The sequence below is a fragment of the Phocoena sinus genome, chromosome 7 (genome assembly GCF_008692025.1).
Source record: "Phocoena sinus isolate mPhoSin1 chromosome 7, mPhoSin1.pri, whole genome shotgun sequence".
Classification (NCBI taxonomy): domain Eukaryota; kingdom Metazoa; phylum Chordata; class Mammalia; order Artiodactyla; family Phocoenidae; genus Phocoena; species Phocoena sinus.
Genome location: NC_045769.1, coordinates 45,890,823 through 45,910,498, shown reverse-complemented (window position 1 = coordinate 45,910,498; position 19,676 = coordinate 45,890,823).

Sequence of the window (19,676 nt, the reverse complement as noted above, 5' to 3'; positions counted from 1 at the left end):
TTATTAAATTTAGTTCTCTCAATATTTTTGGTTTACTTTTGGAATCTAACTCATGGAGGAAAGGTATTAGACATAAAATCTGAGTTACAGCTGTGTTGTTTCAAAATGAATAACGTCTACTGGGTGAGACACTGAGTCAAGGGTTTAGTTTGCAGCATAAGGAAAATATTTGTGAGTGTTGCTGGAAAAGCTGACAACCTACCATATGCAGCCTCACTTTTAGATAGAGAAGCATGGTAATGAGAGCAAATTGCTACTTTGGCTAGAAAACCAAATGCAACTTTTGTATCTATGTCAGTTATATCCAGAAGAATCTCTGTTTGATTACAAATAACCCTCAACTGCTTTTCCTTGTTTTAGAAAATAAAGTTTGAAGTTCTGAAACATTAAAATAAACTTCTGGTCTTAAATTCAGTGGGAAAAGATTTCCTGGAAAAAAGCAGGGAAAACATTCTTATTGCTCAACACAGAACGTTATCTAAAAGAGATAATAGGCTTAAAATTGAGTTCACTAGCCTTTGCTTCCACAAGCATAAGCAAGTGATATGATTGTTGTGTTGACTTAGGCAAAATGCAAATTAGGTGAGGCTATATTTTCTGACTATTGATTTATTATTCAGATAACATTTTAAAATTTCTTTATTGAAAATATGGGTTCTTCATTTGGATAAGTTCTCCACATTGATCAGTTTCACGAGGCAGTTAATACTAAAAGTTAGAGAAAGTAGTAATGACTTTTCAGGAAGAATGGATTTTAAAATACTCATCTATATGTATTTTTAACTCAATTTTTTAAAATGAGCTAAATTAAACCTACTTGCAAGAAGTTGGTAGGTTTTAAGTTGAAGAGAAAGCTCAGTTCATTACGTCTACAGGGTATTCATTTGCTTTCATTTCTGAACTAGATTTGTGCTAATATGTGAGCATATATGAGGATATAACTTGGTTATTTATGTACTTTGATGGGATTAAGAGAATACTGTAGTAGAAGTCAGAGCAATGCATTTCTAGCACCACCATAAACTAGCTGTGTAACTCTGAAGAAAGAGCAAAACCCCTCTTTTCATGTTAAAATTCTCTGAAAGCACTAAAAATATAATAGCATGGTGAATATGCTGTTGAACGGACAGACCAAACTTTTCCATAAATCCAAGTATTTTACAGAGTTAATCATCACATGGCATGACCGTGCCTCCAGTAGTTCATCTCCTTCCAGAGACAACACTGACAGACAAGCAAAAGTCTAGGATAGATGACCTAGAAAGTCATTTTCTGTCTTTACTTTCTCTGGTAATTCAAGGCCAGACTGAATGCTCTGCCTGCAATAAGACTTCAGCATTAGCAAAGTTAGGAGAGGTGTGCAGTGCATGCAGAGTTAATTGAAGGAAAATGAGCTAATGAACTCTAGGGAGGCAACCACATTGCACTATAAAACATTTTCCTGGCTTCTAAACTAAGAATTGATTTAATAATGCGATAAATGAACTAATGTGAAAACAAAGAGCCAATATCAGTCAAAACCTGTTAGCAAGTTGATGAACCTGACCTCATTTTTAAAAAGCCATTTGTATGGGCGAATAAGTACCATTGTTAACAAAGTAAATACAATACAAAGATGTTTAAATTTAACAGGTAAATTTTAGGAATAAATTGAAATCATTATTAAGCATGATTGGATTTTTACACAACTTAAAAAAGTCAAAAGTCGTGGTTGGTCTGTTTATACAAAAGGCCTCAGTGGTCAGTTTTGACCATTGCAGTCAACTAGATCCATTATCATACTGTAATTTATTAACGGATCCTAATGTTCATGTTCAAAATCAGTTATGTCATTTAGAAGTGATCTGAAGTGTTTAAGTTAATGCATTTGGCACAATATAAGAGATCTGAGAGAAGAAAGCGAGAAAAACACAGAGAAGGGAAAGGAAATATCTTCTCTGATGATTCAACTAAAACTATTTAAATCCTCCTGGGATTACCAACAAAAAGTACTTTAGTCTTGTTGAAAAAGCTGCTTTTTGAATTTGTCAGACATATGTGAATTAAATTAAAACAATGATGAAATTAGGTAATACTGCCAGTAAACTTATCCACTGACTTCCCCCAGCCCCCAGATTTTCTAAGGAAAAATGAAATAAGCTTCTAGAGTTGAAAAACAACTCTTCATTGTACTGTACCAATATGGCAAATTGGTTAAAATATTAGAAATACATGGAAATACAGCCTTCCCCTTTTTCTTCACCTAAGGAAATAACAAAAGAGTTTTATGAAGTAGGATGTCAACAGATTAATATAATTGCTTTGCAATGTTGGAAATTCAAAACACTAAATTTAGAGTCCCTTGCCAGTATATATCATTTTGTTAGCTATTATTATTACAAAACATTCTTGAATAATTTTAAGTCATTAACCTTACTGTTTAAAACAGAATGTGGTACAAAAATAAAATTTCTGAGATATTTGAGAATTTATGAAATTAGTTATTATATGTGTGGACTAATGCTGATATGGCTGACTTTCTTCTACCTTGGTTTGGTTATTAAGTTGTCAAATAAAGCAATATCTTATGTAATAATAAAAGAGAAAACTATTGATACTAATACCTAAGACAGGGTTGAAATCATTATTTAATTCATCCATGCATAAAATTGGCAAATAATGTTTTCAGTAGAAAGACAATTATTTTCAGTCTGCATATCAAGAAAAAGAAAATATGAGTTTTTTACAAAGCAACAGTCATTTTAACTATAAAAATTAAAAAATGAAACAAAGCTGCTGTACTAGTAGATATCCTCCATACTTCTACCAAATAATACATAGGCTGTAGAGTTTGTTGCCTCAAGAAAAATTTGGGACTAGTGGACAATACTAAAAGATTGTTGTACGTAACATACTGTATTTAATGGTTTGTTTCCTTTCATTTAAAAAGCCTTTATCTTTTATCTCCTTTATCTCCTTTATAAGCTTTAATTACTTTTTTTAAAGAGGAAAAACAAGGAAGAGGGAGGGAAGGAAAGAAGAAAAGAAGGAAAGAAATTCAAATCTATTAAATATGTTATTTTTCAGCAGAAGTTATTGTTCATCTACCCACTCAAAGTGTTTCCACTTTTAAATGACCTTATCTCTGAAAAGTATGTACATAATACAAAAATTTAATAGAAAAGAAAACTACTTTTCTTAGTCCAGTGATTTCAAAATGTTATTGAACTAATGAATTAACTAAATCATTGTCATGTCTCATAACTTCATGCAAGCCCCCAAGTACCGATAGGGGAACCCATTTAATTATGTCTTTTCCTTCTCACGGATGCAGAATCAAATTAATAATGACACATTAATCCAAAAAATAAACTTTTTGTATGAGTCTCTACTAAACATTGCCATTCTTACTGATACCACATCTTGATATGTTCTTGTTCTTTTCTTCTGATAGTGAGCATCTGCTTCATAACACATTAGTAAAGTTAAGACATGTAGTAAATTATAGAATACCAAGTCCATATTCCTTCTGCCTTAGTTGAGCCAGTAGCCAATCTGATACGTTGGTTCAAGATTTGGAATCAAGGGTCTTAGAGAAAACAACCACTGAGTCACATTAATAGTGAAACTTTAGAAGGACGGTCCTTCAAACACTCAAATGCCATTGCTTATGTCCCCAGACCAGTCATGTTCCCTAGCTGGAATCACCAGTGCTCATGTCACCAGATTTCCCTGGCTTTCTTCCTGATTATTCAAATTTTGCTCAAATTCTATAAAATGTTTAAGTACTTTTCCAATAAATTTCATTTTATCCTTAAACTAGACTAAGTTTCTGTTACTTACACATTTGAAGAAAATTATAGCATGCAGTTTGTGTGCAAGTGAATGCACTAATCCATATAGAGTATACGTATTACTAAAAACCATTTTTCCTGATTTGAAAGAGGGGACTTAAAACATAAACATGAAGGAAACTGGTAAATACATTTTTTTTGAAACGTAAAAGAAACTCTGAGAAACTCTGTTATACAGATCTTCATATTTTCTCTTATAATCTGGGCTTGACTATGTATTTAGAACAAAGTTTATTTTCATCCATTGCATACATTTTTCTGAGAGAGTAAAACACCACTATATTTTTCTATAAAATTTTTTGAATTTTTAGTCTATATAAATGTACATTTCTTTCTCACTAATGCTTTTATTTTGACTAATAATTGATATAGATATAAATTTTCAAATCTAATGTTATAATGGAGTTTTTACTAAGTTCTGGAAAATAAAACAAGACATAGAAATATATGGAAAAGAATTTAGAGTGCATTACAAAGCCATTCTCTGTGGGCACTTTACTTCCCACAGCCTCTAACAATCAGGCAGGGTAAATGGTTTTAAAGTAGGATCATGCTTAAATAAATATTCTCAGCCACCCAAACCGTCTACTCACTTCTGAAGGTTCAGAAACATTGGTGAATGTTTTGCATTTCTGGTTTCTAACCTAGTTTGAACTGGACACACTGAAATATTATGAGAAAGGCTGTTTTTTGGCTTGAACTGGAAATAAATCTGCCAGCATTCCAGTGAGCATGCCTTTCTTCTGTCCATCTTTGACTGTTTGAAAAGTCAAGTTATGTTAGACCCAGCCACTAATCTGAACTACAGCTAGACTGTGAAACTTTTTAAAGAATGATAGAAATGCCCAACCAAAATTTGGGAGGGCAGAGCTTTTAGGAGGGCTGTTATTGCCAAAAGTCAAAAACATTTGGTAAGTGAGATAAAGGATTGTCAAAACATGTGTCGGTGGATATGTTGTCCCCATGCAGGCGAGGTGACCTAAGAGTAGCTTCTCACCTAGTATGTGACCAAAACTACTCCAGATAGAGCATCCTAGCTGAGGTTTTTGAGATATTTTAGTAATAGTCTCTCATCCACATTCAGTGAGAAGAGGGCAATGTCAATAAATATCCTTTTAAGCTTTAGCAGCATACCAACCTCATATTTTATTAGTAGGATATTTGTGATGGTATAATTTTGAAATTTATAAGTAACTTTAAACTTTATTAATCTTCAAATTGATCCCCTTCCACCAAACACTGTTTTACTTTTAGAATTGTGAATTTTCCATAAGGAACAAAGAGTATGACTAATGTGAGGCTCTGTGTTACTGTTACAACATTCTGATAGGCTTTTTTTCTCTTACTTATGCTTTTATCTTATTCAAACATAACTTGGTTCTTTTAGAATCATGAAATGGAGTTGAAACTCTCTCCTTCAAAGGTTAAAACAACCCCATATATTCTTTTGTGGAAAGGAGTGGCATGTTACCCCCCTGTCACACAAGCATTAGACTTTGCCTAAGCCTGTGTCCACCAGGACAGTCACAAACGGAGCTCATTTTTGCCTTTTCAGTCACCAGTGAAGAAGGACAACAGCTGGCTCCTTTCCTTTGTCTATTCATCTTTTATATACTTAGAGATCAGGTGCATCTCTCAGTGTTTAACCAAGACTAAACAATAAGGATCCTTTGGACTTTACTTATCACTTTTATTCCCAGCTCATTAATAATCATGGGGTTGACCCCTGAAACTTTCCTAACTTTTTCCCCCTCTTAAATTGTAGGATTAGAAGCAACAGTAGTCTTGAAAGGACATATGTTGAAAGAATTTCTTCATGGTTCTTAAAGATTTTTGCACATTACCTTACTTCTATAGTAAGTATGACACATAGTTGACAAATGTGCTCAAACTTAGTTTGTTATTTCACCCACTTCCAGCAATGTTTTGTGAGCATGCTGATGGCATATATTTTCTTCCCATGTCTATTTTCACCCCAGATCCAATCAAGAAGCTAAAGATTTACATTTTTTAAAAAAAGTTTATTTACTTTTGGCTGCATTGGGTCTTCATTGCTGCACATGGGTTTTCTCTAGTCACAGCGAACAGGGGCTTCTCTTCATTGGGATGTGCCAGCTTCTCATTGCGGTGGCTTCTCTTGTTGCGGAGCATGGACTCTAGGCACACAGGCTTCAGTAGATGCAGCACGCAGGCTCCGTAGTTGAGGCCCGTGGGCCCTAGAAAGCGTGGGCTTCAGTAGTTACAGTGCGTAGGCTCAGTAGTTGCGGCGCATGGGCTCTAGGGCGCGTGGGCTTCAGTAGTTGTGGTGTGCAGGCTCAGTAGTTGTGGTTCACGGGCTTTAAAGCACAGGCTCAGTAGTTATGGCACACGGGACTAGTTGCTCCGTGGCATGAGGGAACCTCCTGGACCAGGGATCAAACTCGTGTCTCCTGCATTGGCAGACAGATTCTTAACCACTGTGCCACCAGGGAGGTCCCTAAAGGTTTACATTTGAATTTGACAAATAACCAATCCAATTTCTACAACCATCTGATGCTACATGCCTCTCTATATATGAGGGGTGTTAAAACTTTACCACCACCCATGGCAAAGATTCCAAAAGCATCTAAATTCACCTTAATAATTAAATAGAAGAAAGAAATTTTTAAATAGGAAAAGCACATTTCAGAATCAAATAGGCAAGAATGAATTACCCTGTGACTATTGCTCCAAATCAAATTGGAAGTAGACTTCCTAGTGGGATGTTGTCAAAGAACCAGGCTTTTTCTCTCCTTCTATTTTGCCATATTTTCATATTGCCCATTTGTCTTCTGATTGATAGGTATCTGCCATTGCTCAAGACATCATAATGTCCATCTTCAGAGTAGGAAGAAGAGGCTGATCTAACATTAATCTCAGATTTGTTTCTTCTATTGGGAAATTAATTTTTTTTCCAGAATCACCTCCTCCTAGGAGAATTTCTCTCTAATCACTCAGTCACTTCCTTCTACGAGAAGTCTGAAAAACAGAGTTTCTATCAAATTACAATAAAATTATGATGATTAAAATAAACCAATCACAATTCATTTCCTAGGTTTGGCAGATTTCCTTATTTTCTGGAAGTCAAGACCTCTCAGTCCACCACTTAAACAAACTGGACTTCAGTTAGTAAAAATGTAAAGTTTGGGAGCAGCTGTTGGTAGGCAGCCAAAAGAGTCTACCACAGTAGCTATCTTTTCTGAGCTTTTATGTACTTAAACAAGCACCACTGAAACCAAACATGTCTTGGCAAAGATATGCTTCAGGAAATAACATCAGACAGTTTTATACAAAAGGAAAATCTGAAAAAAGGCTGGAATGTAGAAATTAACGGGCTCACTGTGTCTCCAGGGCCCTCATCATTATTTCACCTGAGGTGAGGGTTACTGGGGTCTCTGGAGGGCTGGGCAGATGCTGAGAAAGCCCCTGACATTCCTAATGTCCCTTTCCCTACAGTGATCATGCTCTCCCCACAGTCAGTTCTGGCCTTCCTTCCTTCTGGAACCCCCCTCTTCTCAATCCAACAAGCTTCATATATGAGCAAGACTCATCCCAACCCAGCCTCAGGGAGACTCAGCCAGCTGGTGGAGATATTAAGGACAGAGTACACTGTGTTGAGAGCTGTAACAAGACATGGATCTCTCTAAGCTTCACTTACCTCATCTGTAAAATCGAAATAATAATAGTAGCCACTTCACTGGGTTGTTGTAAGGATTAAATAAGACAGTTACACATGATAAAGCCAAATCAACATTGTAGTATGACTATAAAAAGATTAGATTTGTGTATGAAATTAATGGTAAATGACAACTGCTTAGATATCCCTGGTGAAATATTTGAGGTCCAAAGGTAAATAATATCAGAGACTTCTCTAAAAAGTTACAGTAAATGTGATCTACACAAATGGAAAAATGAGAATCATCTCATCTTCTTCCTCTACCATATTAAATGTTGGAAGACACTAGCATAACATCTACTGAGTTTTCAACTGAAAAATTCAAGACCCAAGGCATTCTTACTCACACAATGCAAGCAATAGAAAGAGTTTCAAACACACAGGGACTCAGAGTGTAGCCCACATAGTCTTCACGGAAAAAAAAATTATTCAAAACATACTTCATCCAAAAATAGCAGCCAGTGTCATCCTTTTAAAATGTAGGTCAGATCATGTCATTGTTCTATTCAAAACTCTCTAATCCCTCCCTATTCACCTTAGGGTGTGATGGCAATGGTCAAAAAGGACCAAGAAACTCTGGCCCCGTTACTTTTCTTATCGAATGTCTGACTATTCTCACCGTTGGTCACTCAGCTCTAGTCGCAGTAACTTTCTTGCTGGTCCTCAAATTCCCACCTCTGGGCCTTCACAGAGACAATCCTCTCTGCCTAGAATGCAAGAATTATTCTCTCGTTTTCTTGCTCAAATATCCCTTTTCCCTGTGGCCTCCTCGCACCAAATATTCACTTAATTGTCCTTATCCTTATTCCATTTTCTCTGTTCTTGCCATCTGTAATATGTGCTAGAAAGTGGGTTCTCTGTGTCTCCCATAACTATTAACTTTTTCCCATCTTTTTTCTCTTTTTGCTGAGGTCTGAGCATTTTGCTCAACTTTATTTCCAACTTTCTAGAATATTTTTTAATTAGCTCTATATTATTTAAATTATTTCTGCATATTTTTAATTTTTAAAACTTCTACTTGGTCTATAATTACTCCTATTCCCTAATAACTTGGTTTTGCTTTATTGATGATATAGTCTCTCAAATATCTCTAAGGATACACATCAGAATTTTTAAATTCTCTACTATTTCTTGCACTATTTCTACACCTGGGATCTGTCAATCTGTTTGTCCATCTTGGTCTTCCTCTCCCAGTCTGTTTAAGTATTCCCCAAAGGTCTAATAATCCTTCACTAACAATTGATCTTTGTGAAGAAAATATGATTTGACTCAGTATAAGTTGCTATCCTTTTCAGTAGTATATATCAGTCTATCTATTTAGGAAGGGCTGACTGAGGATCCCCTTGTAAGTTGATGGTTCCTGTTGCAAACAAGCTTTCCTTTATGTTACATACCTGGGAGTAGGAAGGCTAGCTCAAGAACTCCACAAACACCAAAGTGAGGCATATGTTAGTTTGGAAGTAGAAAACTTTTCCACAATGCACTTCTGACAGGTACTGTCTCTTCCTATAATGTTGTGAAAATATGTTGTCCTTTCAGGTTCTTTGTTATATCCTTCACCTCATGACACAGACTGTGATTGACCCTTCCCCAAATATATTACTCTATATAGAAGGTGAGTCTTGGATTTCTGTCTGTGAACAAACGTTCTAGAATGCTGCTCCAAAAATGCATGGGAGGATGCATTTAGACCATAAAATTCCTTAGACTTCATACATTTCGTTGCCTCTTCCCAAACCTGCTTTTTCATTGTCCACCAACTCCAAACTTAGAATTTCTCTGCAGCTTAGCTAGGAAGAGCTTCTCCTTTATCTGTACCATCTTCCTCCTGCATCTCTTCCAGTGTGTGACTTTTTTTCACCCATCTGCTTTATCTACTATATAATCCCTTCCACTTTCAGAATTCCCAAAGTTTGTCAAATCTCTGGTTTGCTGGAGGAATCCTCTCTGGTTTACAGTATTACCAGGAACTCATTATGTTGTATATCTTTTACTGCCATTCAGTGATATCTATGGATGGAGGAGACGTTCATGTGTGTGCCAAGTTTGCCACCATAGACTGAAAAATAGGGTGAAAGCGTTAACTATACAGTGGCCAGAAACAAATTTCAGATGATGAAATTAGAATAATAGGAGTAGGAATGTGAATTAGGGATTTTGATAAGAAAAACCACCACGCCATTCCCTATTACCCAGTTTTTAACCCCCAATGAAAGAAACTTCACTATGTTTTCATATCCTGATGACTTACCTCTCTTTGCTTCTCGAGGCTTCTCATGAAAGGTAATATAATGGCCTGCTGCAGCCAACACCTATCTTTTTAGTCTATATCTAGGAATTTCAGAAAAGGTAAATGTGGAAGGCAGCCAGATGTCCAGGCTTTGATTGTTAAGTCTTACAGCAAAGATGGCAATAAACTTCACTAAACAAAAGGCTGACCCAGGTTCCAAACAAATTTTTTGAATATGATATTAATTTTATAGAAAACAATATATAAAATGTCATGGATGAAACTTATTTCAAACTTATTTTAATATATCCTTACTCTGACTTTTCTATCTTTGCTGATTTTTAAAATTTGGCCCTTTGATTTGTTCTTTGGTCTTTTTGTTTCTACCGCCTCAAAATCCTGTAAGAAAATAATTCAAGATGATAGACAAAGCAACATCTTAACTTCATTATGGTTTTCCATCCCTTAACAATTATCATGACTAGAGAATGACTGATGCAATTGGCCCAGGAGCCTAATACTAAAACTGAGTTTTGAGAACAACAGTGAAGACATCAAAGCCAGCAGGACAAATGAAGGAGTCACAACCCTTTACATTCTCTAATTTAAAACAAAGGAAGGAAAAGCCTTCTTTATTTTAAATTGATGACTCAAATTAGGGCAAGGGAAAGTGAGATATAATAGCATTATTCAGTTTGATGCAAATGTTAATTTACCATTGTTTTCATATTTGCTTTAATGACTGCTGAAATGTGCATATGTTTATAATGGCTGTCACTTATGTCTGAAGTTTCATTAGATGATGGAAAATCTCCCTTGGGAGGCTTTATAATTAGCATAGCCAACCATCATCTGCTTTGGATGATTTTGGAGACAGAATTTTTAGGTCCCTTCCAGTTCTGAGCCTGTGTCTGGATCTAAACAAAATGAAACATTTCCAAACAATTTTCCCAAATGCATACATCAGCACTTCCTGGTGATGCCTTGTCTCAACTATGAGAGTGAATTTGGAAACAACCATTCACCACCCTTTATCTCAATACCACTCAACCCCAAACACACTTCTGACTGTGGTCTTCCGAGTATGCTCCAATCCCACTTTGCCACATCTGCTTCCCCTTTGCTCCCCTACTTCACTCACACACTCTACTCAAGTACACATACCTGCTTATGCTCTCTAGCTCATCAACTAATCCCTCATTTCCCCTCCGTCAGGCTGCCCAGCTGCAAAGAACATCAATGAATCATAGTGTGTATGTCCTCCTTCCTGCTCTGATGTGAAGTAAATCACTGTTTCAAAAGGTGTTTTCTCTGGAAAATTCCTTTCTGTTTTCAAAGAGCCAAGTTTTTACACAAATAAGGTAATTAAAACGTTTGCCCTTTGTAGGTAAACAGGTATCACACCTGCAAGCAATGATCCACCACTGAGCATTATTATCAAGCTCAAGATTATCCATTTTTGGTTTATGTTATAGTATTAATCCATCTCTGATATATATATATCACTACAAAAATTCTAAATAAAAGTAGTGTATTTAAAAAAATACTTTAGAGTTAAGTAGGTTTGTGAATTCTAATTTTCCATTGACTTCCATTATAAAATAAGAGCAAGAAAAAAATGGAAATAATAATAATAATAGCTAATGTTTCTTGAGCTCTTACCATGTGCCAGGCCAAGTACTATTCTCAGCACTCCCAATGGAATAATTTATTTAATGCTCACAACATCCCTATAGAGTGGGTGTTATTTCTATCCAAATTTTTATGCATAAGAAAATGAGATACAGAAATTTTTATATATCCCACCCAAGATCACTGCTACTAAGTAGCAAAGTCAGGATTCAGACCTATAGCCTAGTTCCAGAATTCATGGTCTTAACCAACATGCTATAATGCCTCAATATAATAATAGTGCTAAGTAGTTATAAGGCCTTGAAAAATTATTTAATAAAAATAAAACTGATGGAGCACCAATGATGACATCAAACATTTTAATAATAATGTAGTTACATGCTGGGAAATTTTAACAAAATGAGTTAAAATAAACAGTTGCTTTCAAGGAAGAATAAAGAAAACCCGAAGCCTTTTCTATAGTAAAATTATACTGTGCACATGCTACATTCACATACTCCCTCAGGGCTATTGTGAAATGACAGATAAGTACACAAAATGCAACATGACCAGAACTGAAGTTATGCCTGCCTAATTACAAGTTTCCTATCCTAGTACCTACGGCGCAAAGGACACTTTGCACGATAAATGTTTGTTGAATTGGACGAATGTTTATTGGTAACACCAAAGGGAATTATAAGGTATAAAATACCCAACTGTCTTTTTCAAATTAAATTGAATTCTATTAGGATTTATAAACTTTGTAAGTAACATTTTTTTCAAAAGTCTTCAAAAATATACAAGCAGATGAATGTTTTGTCCATAGGCTATAAGAATGTTAAATCAGTGCCATTAGAAACTTTCTAGTCTAATCCTTTCATTTACAATAGAGAAAAATGGGCCTAGAATGGTTCACTGACTTGCCCAAGCAGCCGGTTCATAGCAAAGTGTGATGAAAACCCAGGTCCCCTGATGCCTGAGTTGACTTGAGAGGTACACATATGTATATAAATACCATATGCACAATTCCATCTGGCTCAACTGTTTCTCATCAGTATGCCATAGTACTGAAATCCTAGCATTAAAAGATATGATTATACATATTTGTCTTCCCTGTCTACAATGTTTCCACCAAAACTACCCTCCATGGACTTATAAAGTGCCTTATCCACCATTATGGTATTCCACATAGCATTGCTTCTGATCAAGGACCTCACTTCACAGCAAAATAAGTACTGCAATGGGCCAATGCTCATAGAATTCACTGGTCTTGTCTTCTTCCTCACTATCCTCAAGCTTGATAGAATGGTAGAATGTCTTTTTGAAAGCCGGGGGGGAAGCAACACCTTGCAGGGTTAGTGAAAGGTTCTCCAGAAGGCTGTATATGCTCTGAATTAGTATGCAATATATGGTGCTGTTTATCCAGTAACCAGGATTCATGCATCCAAGAGTCAGGAGGTAGAAATGGGAACAGCACCACTCACTATTACCCCTACTGATACATTAGCAAAAATTTTTTTTCCTGTTCCCATAATTTTCCAGAGGGAAGAATCCTTCCACAAGGAGATACAACAGTGATTCCACTGAACCAAAGTTAAGACTGCCACCCAGCCACTTTGGGCTACTTATTCCTCTGAGTCAACAGGCAAAGAAGAGAGTTACAGTAGTGGCTGGGGTGATTGACTTTGACTACTCAGGGGAAATTAGACTACAATTCCACAATGGAGGCAAGGAAGAGTATGTCTGGAATAAAGGAGATCCCTTCAAATGTCTATTAGGTCACTTGCTGAAAGCAAACAGAATATACATGAGAATCGAAAGGAGGTGGTTATAAACACTAGCTATGGACATGTGACAAATTACAGAAATGAGGACTATAATTGTCATCAGCATTTCCTCCTCATTTTACTACAAATAGGTGTGTGTGTACAGGATATATATGTTTTCTTTATTTCCTCTTCTTCTTATCGTATAACATGAGATGTATTGATTTTATATCATAGTATTTAAATGTGGTTAATTTTAAATCATATTACTTAAGTTATAGGACATCAAGAAGAAGAGTAAATATTGCTCAAGGACTTTACCTCCTCTTCCAAGGTAGGGGTTAGTCTGTTTTTAGTTGTAGGATAGTCGTATCATGTTAGGTGGTATTATGACCTTGTTATGTCTTTATTTGAAGATTAAGTATGATTTAAGGATACGTGTGTGGGTACCAATTTGACAAGGGGTTGATGTGGTGGTTAATTTTATGTATCAAATTGAGTGGGCTACAAGGTGTCCAGAGAAAACATTGTTTCTGGGTGTGTTTATGACAGTGTTTCTGAATGAGATTAGCATTTGAATCAGGGGACTCAGTAAAGTAGGCTGCCCTCCCCAATGTGGTTGGGCAGCATCCAACCCATTGAGGTTCTGCATAGAACCAAAGTAGGAGGTACGAAGAATTCAGCCCTATTTTCCTGCCTCACTGCTGGAGTTAGGGCATCTTATTTCATCTTCTCTTTGCCCTCAGACTGGGATATACATCGTTGGTTCCCTTGGTTCTCAGACCTTTGGACTCAAGTTGAATTACATCACCAACTTTCCTGAGTCTCTAGCTTGCAAATGGCAGATGGTGGGACTCCTCATCCTCCATAATCATGTGAGCCAATTCCTCATAATAAATCTCCTTTCAATGTACAAACTATTGGGTGTAAGATAGGTTACAGGGATGTATTGTGCAACACGGGGAATATAGCCAATATTTTGTAATAACTGTAAATGGAGTGTAACCTTTAAAAATTGTATTAAAATTTTTTTTAATTTTAAAAGAATATGGCATAGACTTGTTCCAAGTGTTTGTGAATTTAAATGCAGAAACATTACTTAGAAAAGCAGAAAATGTATCTAGGGGACTAAAACACTCCTGCTAACTTACTGCCTTTTACATTTTGGAAAACTGCCTATAGATTTAATTATAGTCTAAATGGGATCAAATTTTAAAACTCTCCTTTCATATCCTATTGGTTCTGATTCTCTGGAGAACTCCAATACAGATATTATTTTTAATTATGTAAATAAACTAAGTCAGCTGCTACCAAAGATTTTAAAAGAAGGGAAAAGAACAATGGCCTGATTTCTTACACTTTTTATGAGTTGGTACTGCTGATGGTGTTTTGGTTGCCAGGCAACTGCTAACTAATTGTGTGCTTTCTGCAGTCCCATTGGTAGGCAACACTTTGTCATGCATTTGGAGAATGATCTCAGCAGACATCTGGAACTTGTCTTTCTGTAGCATTTTTATTTCTCATTTAATCTTCTTTACGCTAAAGTGATATCCACCTATCCAACCTAAGAGAATGTCGGTGCTAAGTATATAGTGGGAAGCATAATCTAACTGCCATCTCTTGACTGTCTTGCCCACTTAGCCCCTCTTAGATATAAAAAGAAAATCAGAAAACTGAATATCTACCACACCATGTGAGCGGAATCATCTATTAACTCCTTATGACCTTATTTATCCATATATTTACTAGTATAGATTAATTACAAATTTAACTGGTATAATAACTGTGGTTGACACCGCAAAATCTAGCTTACCTAGCACCAACAAGTAGTATCAGTACAATTTTGTGACCAAGGTTTCACCCTGATTTTTTTAAGGTACTCCTGATAATCTCATCCCTTTTGCCAGTGATTGTATTAAAGGATGAGTCCCTTAATCAACTTGATCCGATGAGCATAAGATAATGTATTCAAAGGGCTTCTAGGAAGTTCCTTCACTCTCAAAGACAAGTTACAGAAAAAAAGTCAATCATCTTTTCCCTTCCCTTCCTGGATATAAGTAAACAGGTAGCCCTTATTGCTACTGAAACAATTATTCAGTGAACTATCTGGGCTACTTTGACCAGATAATTTTTATTTGGGGGGACTGCAGAACATTTAGCAGCATCCCTGGCCTCTACAACTAGATGTTAGTAGAAACGTTCCAGCTGTGACAAAATGTTTTAGATATTTTCAAATGTCCCCTTGGGGGTAAAATCTCTCCCAGTTGAGAAATACTGACTTAGAAGAAGCTGGAGGAATAGACAGCAGCAGGGAGAGACCAAAATAAACTAGATTTATGATTACATCATTGAGTCTCTAGGTCAGCTAATTCTGAAACCCTCTTCACATCTGGACCATTATGCAAACTAATAAATTCTTTTATCTCTTGACCAGCATAAGTTGATCTATCACCTGCAGTGTGCAGCTTAATGGATACTGGGAAAAACATGTTTGCATAGCACCTTTGCTCTCCCACTCCCCTAAATGACTTCACATATGCAATCTCCTCAAACCAACATCTCCCTATCTTCACTGTTAGCCAGTGACATTGCTCCCTTCTTCACTGAGAAAATTTTTAAAAGTAGATGAAAATTTCAGACTCTCACATCCAAATATATTTACCAACCAGCACTTGCATCCATATACTGTTCTTTGCCATCTGTTACTATAAATAAACCATTCCAATCTCTTCATTTTTGCAGTAAATCTCATTCCTTTTTTTTCTACTAAAACTTATAACCCCACACATTTTCTCCTTCTCTATTTCTTGTATTATTCCAATTCGTTTACAAGCATGCTACAATTTCTCTCACTTTGTATTAGTCTGGGCTCTCCAGAGAAACAGAATCAATAGGATATCTATATCTGTATCTAAATCTATACCTTTATCTATATCTTTATACCTATATCTATGTCTATATCTATATCTGTGTCTGTGTCTGTATCTATCTATATCTCTATCTGTCTATCTAGAAAGTTATTAAAAGGAATTGTCTCACACAGCTATAGAGACCAAGAAGTCCCAAGATTGGCAGTTGACAAACTAGAGACCCAGGAGAACCAATGGTGTACGTTCCAGTCTGAGTCCAAAGGCAGGAGAAAATCAAAGTCCCAGCTCAAACACAGTCAAGCAGAGAAAGCACATTCTCTCTGGCTTAGCACTTTTGATCTATTCAGACCTACAGTGGATTGGATGAGGCCTGCCCACAACGGGTGGGGCAATCTGCTTTACTCAGTCTATTGATTCAAAGGTTAATCTCATCCAGAAACAACTGTACAGACACAGCCACAATATTTAATCAAATATCTGTGCACTCTGGATATATACCCAGGACAAAAAGATACATAAACCCTTATTTCATAGCAGCACTATTTACAACAGCCAAGACATGGAAACAAATGTCCATCGACAGGTAAATGGATAAAGAAAATGTGGTATATTACTCAGCCATAAAAAAGAATGAAATAATGACATTTGCAACAACACAGATGGATCTAGAGATTATCATACTAAGAGAGGTAAGTCAGAAAGAGAAAGACAAATACCATATGATATCACGTATATGTGGGTTCTAACATACAATACAAATGAACTTATCTATGAGACAGAAACAGATTCATAGATATAGAGAATAGACTTATGGTTGCCAAGGGAGAGGAGAGTGGGGGAGGGAAGGACTGGGAGTTTGGGATTAGCAGATGCAAACCATTTTATATAGGATGGATAAACAACAAGGTCCTACTGTATAGCATAGGGAACTATATTCAATATCCTGTGATAAACCATAATGAAAAAGGACATGACCATAAACAAGATGAAAAGACAGCCCTCAGAATGGAGAAATATTTGCAAATGAAGCAACTGACAAAGGATTAATCTCCAAAATATACAAACAGCTCATACATGTCAATATCAAAAAAAACAAACAACCCAATCAAAAAATGGGCAGAAGACCTAAATGGACATTTCTCCAAAGAATATGTATAGATGGCCAACAAACACATGAAAAGATGCTCAACATCACCAATTATTAGAGAAATACAAATCAAAACTACAATGAAGTATCACCTCACACCAGTCAGAATGATCATCATCAAAAAATCTACAAACAATAAATGCTAGAGAGGGTGTGGAGAAAAGGGAACCCTCTTGCACTGTTGGTGGGAACGTAAATTAATACAGACAGTATGGAGAACAGTATGGAGGTTCCTTAAAAAACAAAAATTAGGGCTTCCCTGGTGGTGCAGTGGTTGAGAGTCTGCCTGCCGATGCAGGGGGACACGGGTTCATGCCCCGGTCTGGGAAGATCCCACATGCCATGGAGCAGCTAGGCCCATGAGCCATGGCCGCTGAGCCTGTGCATCCAGAGCCTGTTGCTCCACAATGGGAGAGGCCACAACAGTGAGAGGCCCGCGTACAGCAAAAAACAAAAACAACAACAATAAAAAAATTAGAACTACCATATTACCCAGCAATCCCACTCCTGGGCATATACCCAGAGAGAACCATAATTCAAAAAGAGTCATGTACCACAATGTTCATTGCAGCTCTATTTACAATAGCCAGGACATGGACGCAACCTAAGTGTCCATCGACAGATGAATGGATAAAGAAGATGTGGTACATGTATACAATAGAATATTACTCACCCATAAAAAAGAACAAAATAATGGCATTTGCATCAACATGGATGGACCTAGAGACTGTCATACAGAGTGAAGTGAGTCATAAAGAGAAAAACAAATATTGCGTTATTAATGCATATATATGGAATATATAAAAATGGTATAGATGATCTTCTTTGCAAGGCAGAAATAGAGACACAGACATAGAGAGCAAATGTATGGATACAAGAACAAATGTATGGATACCAAGGGGGAAAAGGGTGGGTGAGATGAACTGGGAGATTGGAATTGACATATTTACACTATTATGTATAGAACAGGTAACTAATCAGAACCTACTGTATAGCACAGGGAGCTCTACTTGGTTCTCTGTGGTGACCTAAATGGGAAGGAAACCCCCAGAAAAGAGGATATATGTATATGTATGGCTGATTCACTTTGCTGTATGGGAGAAACTGACACAGCAGTGTAAAGCAACTATACTCCAATAATAAAAAGAACATGAAAAGGAACATAAACATATGTATAACTGAATCACTTTGCTGTACAGCAGTATTTAACACATTATAAATCAACTATACTTCAATAAAAATTTTTTAAAATTGGGCACTCCATGGTGCAGTCAAGTTGACACATGAAATTAATCATCACACACTTTAAATTTAAAAAATAACCTTTTCACCACCTTACTTTCCCTGCCAGCAACAGCCCTATTCAGCTACTTTCTTTTCCAGCAACTTCTTAAGACGTATCCTCAATAGAGCCATCTCTACTCATCTCCAACTTTCCTCCCACTATACTTTTTTAGCGTCTCTCCAGTCAAACTTTTACTCCCAATTCTCCACCAAAGATGCCTTTATCAAGATTAGTAATGAACTCAATGTTGTTACATTCAACTAATTCACAACCCTTATTTAAAATTAATGATCAGAAGCATTGTACAAAGCTGATCACCCTCTCCTCCTTGATATATTTTCTCCATTGACTTCCTGCCTCACTGCCATCCTCAGGTTATTTTACTGGGTCCTCCTCATCTCATTTACCTCAATCCTGATCCCAGTGTCTCAGTTCTTGATTCTATTATTTTCTGTACTTAAGCTGACTACTTTGGTGATTTTATCCAATCATAGTTACAGATTGATATGCTGATATCTTCCAGTATTATATTTCCAACCCAGGTCTCTTTCTTGAATCTGAAACCTGTATATGCAACTCTCTACTTGATATATTGTCTTGATGGTCTAATAGATATCTCAAACATACTAAGTCCAAAATTATACTCTTGACTTCCTCCTACCCAAAGCTGATCCACCCAAAGTCTACCCTTTGTAAGTCGAAGACAATGTTATCCTTTTAGCTTTCAGACCCAAAGCTTTGCAAATAGTTAAGACTTCTCTCTTTCCCTCACCCTCCAGATTCAATGGGTCAGTAAATCCAGTTGGACCTATCCTCAGAATATATCAAGAATCTGACCCTTTCTTATCAGCTCTGATGGCACACTCTACCATATATCTTGCCTGAGTTATTAAATAACTTCTAACCGATTTTCCTGTTAATGCTCTCTCTCAACCATAATATATTCTCAATATAGATGCCAGAGTAATACCTTTACAAAAGCAACATTACTCCTCTGATAAAACCCTCCAAGGGTTCTCCACCTAAACTTTACCACCCAAACTTCTCTTAAAAATCCTGGATACTCCTATATGATGTGACCTCTCTAACTTCTTCTCCTGCATTCCCTTTTACTCACTGTTCCAGTTGTTCAGGTTTCCTTCTTGTTCTGCAAACATGCTAGATATGCTCCTACCTTAGGGCATTGTGTACTGACTCTCCCTTCTGCCTGGAATGCTTTATCTCCAGATATCAACATGGC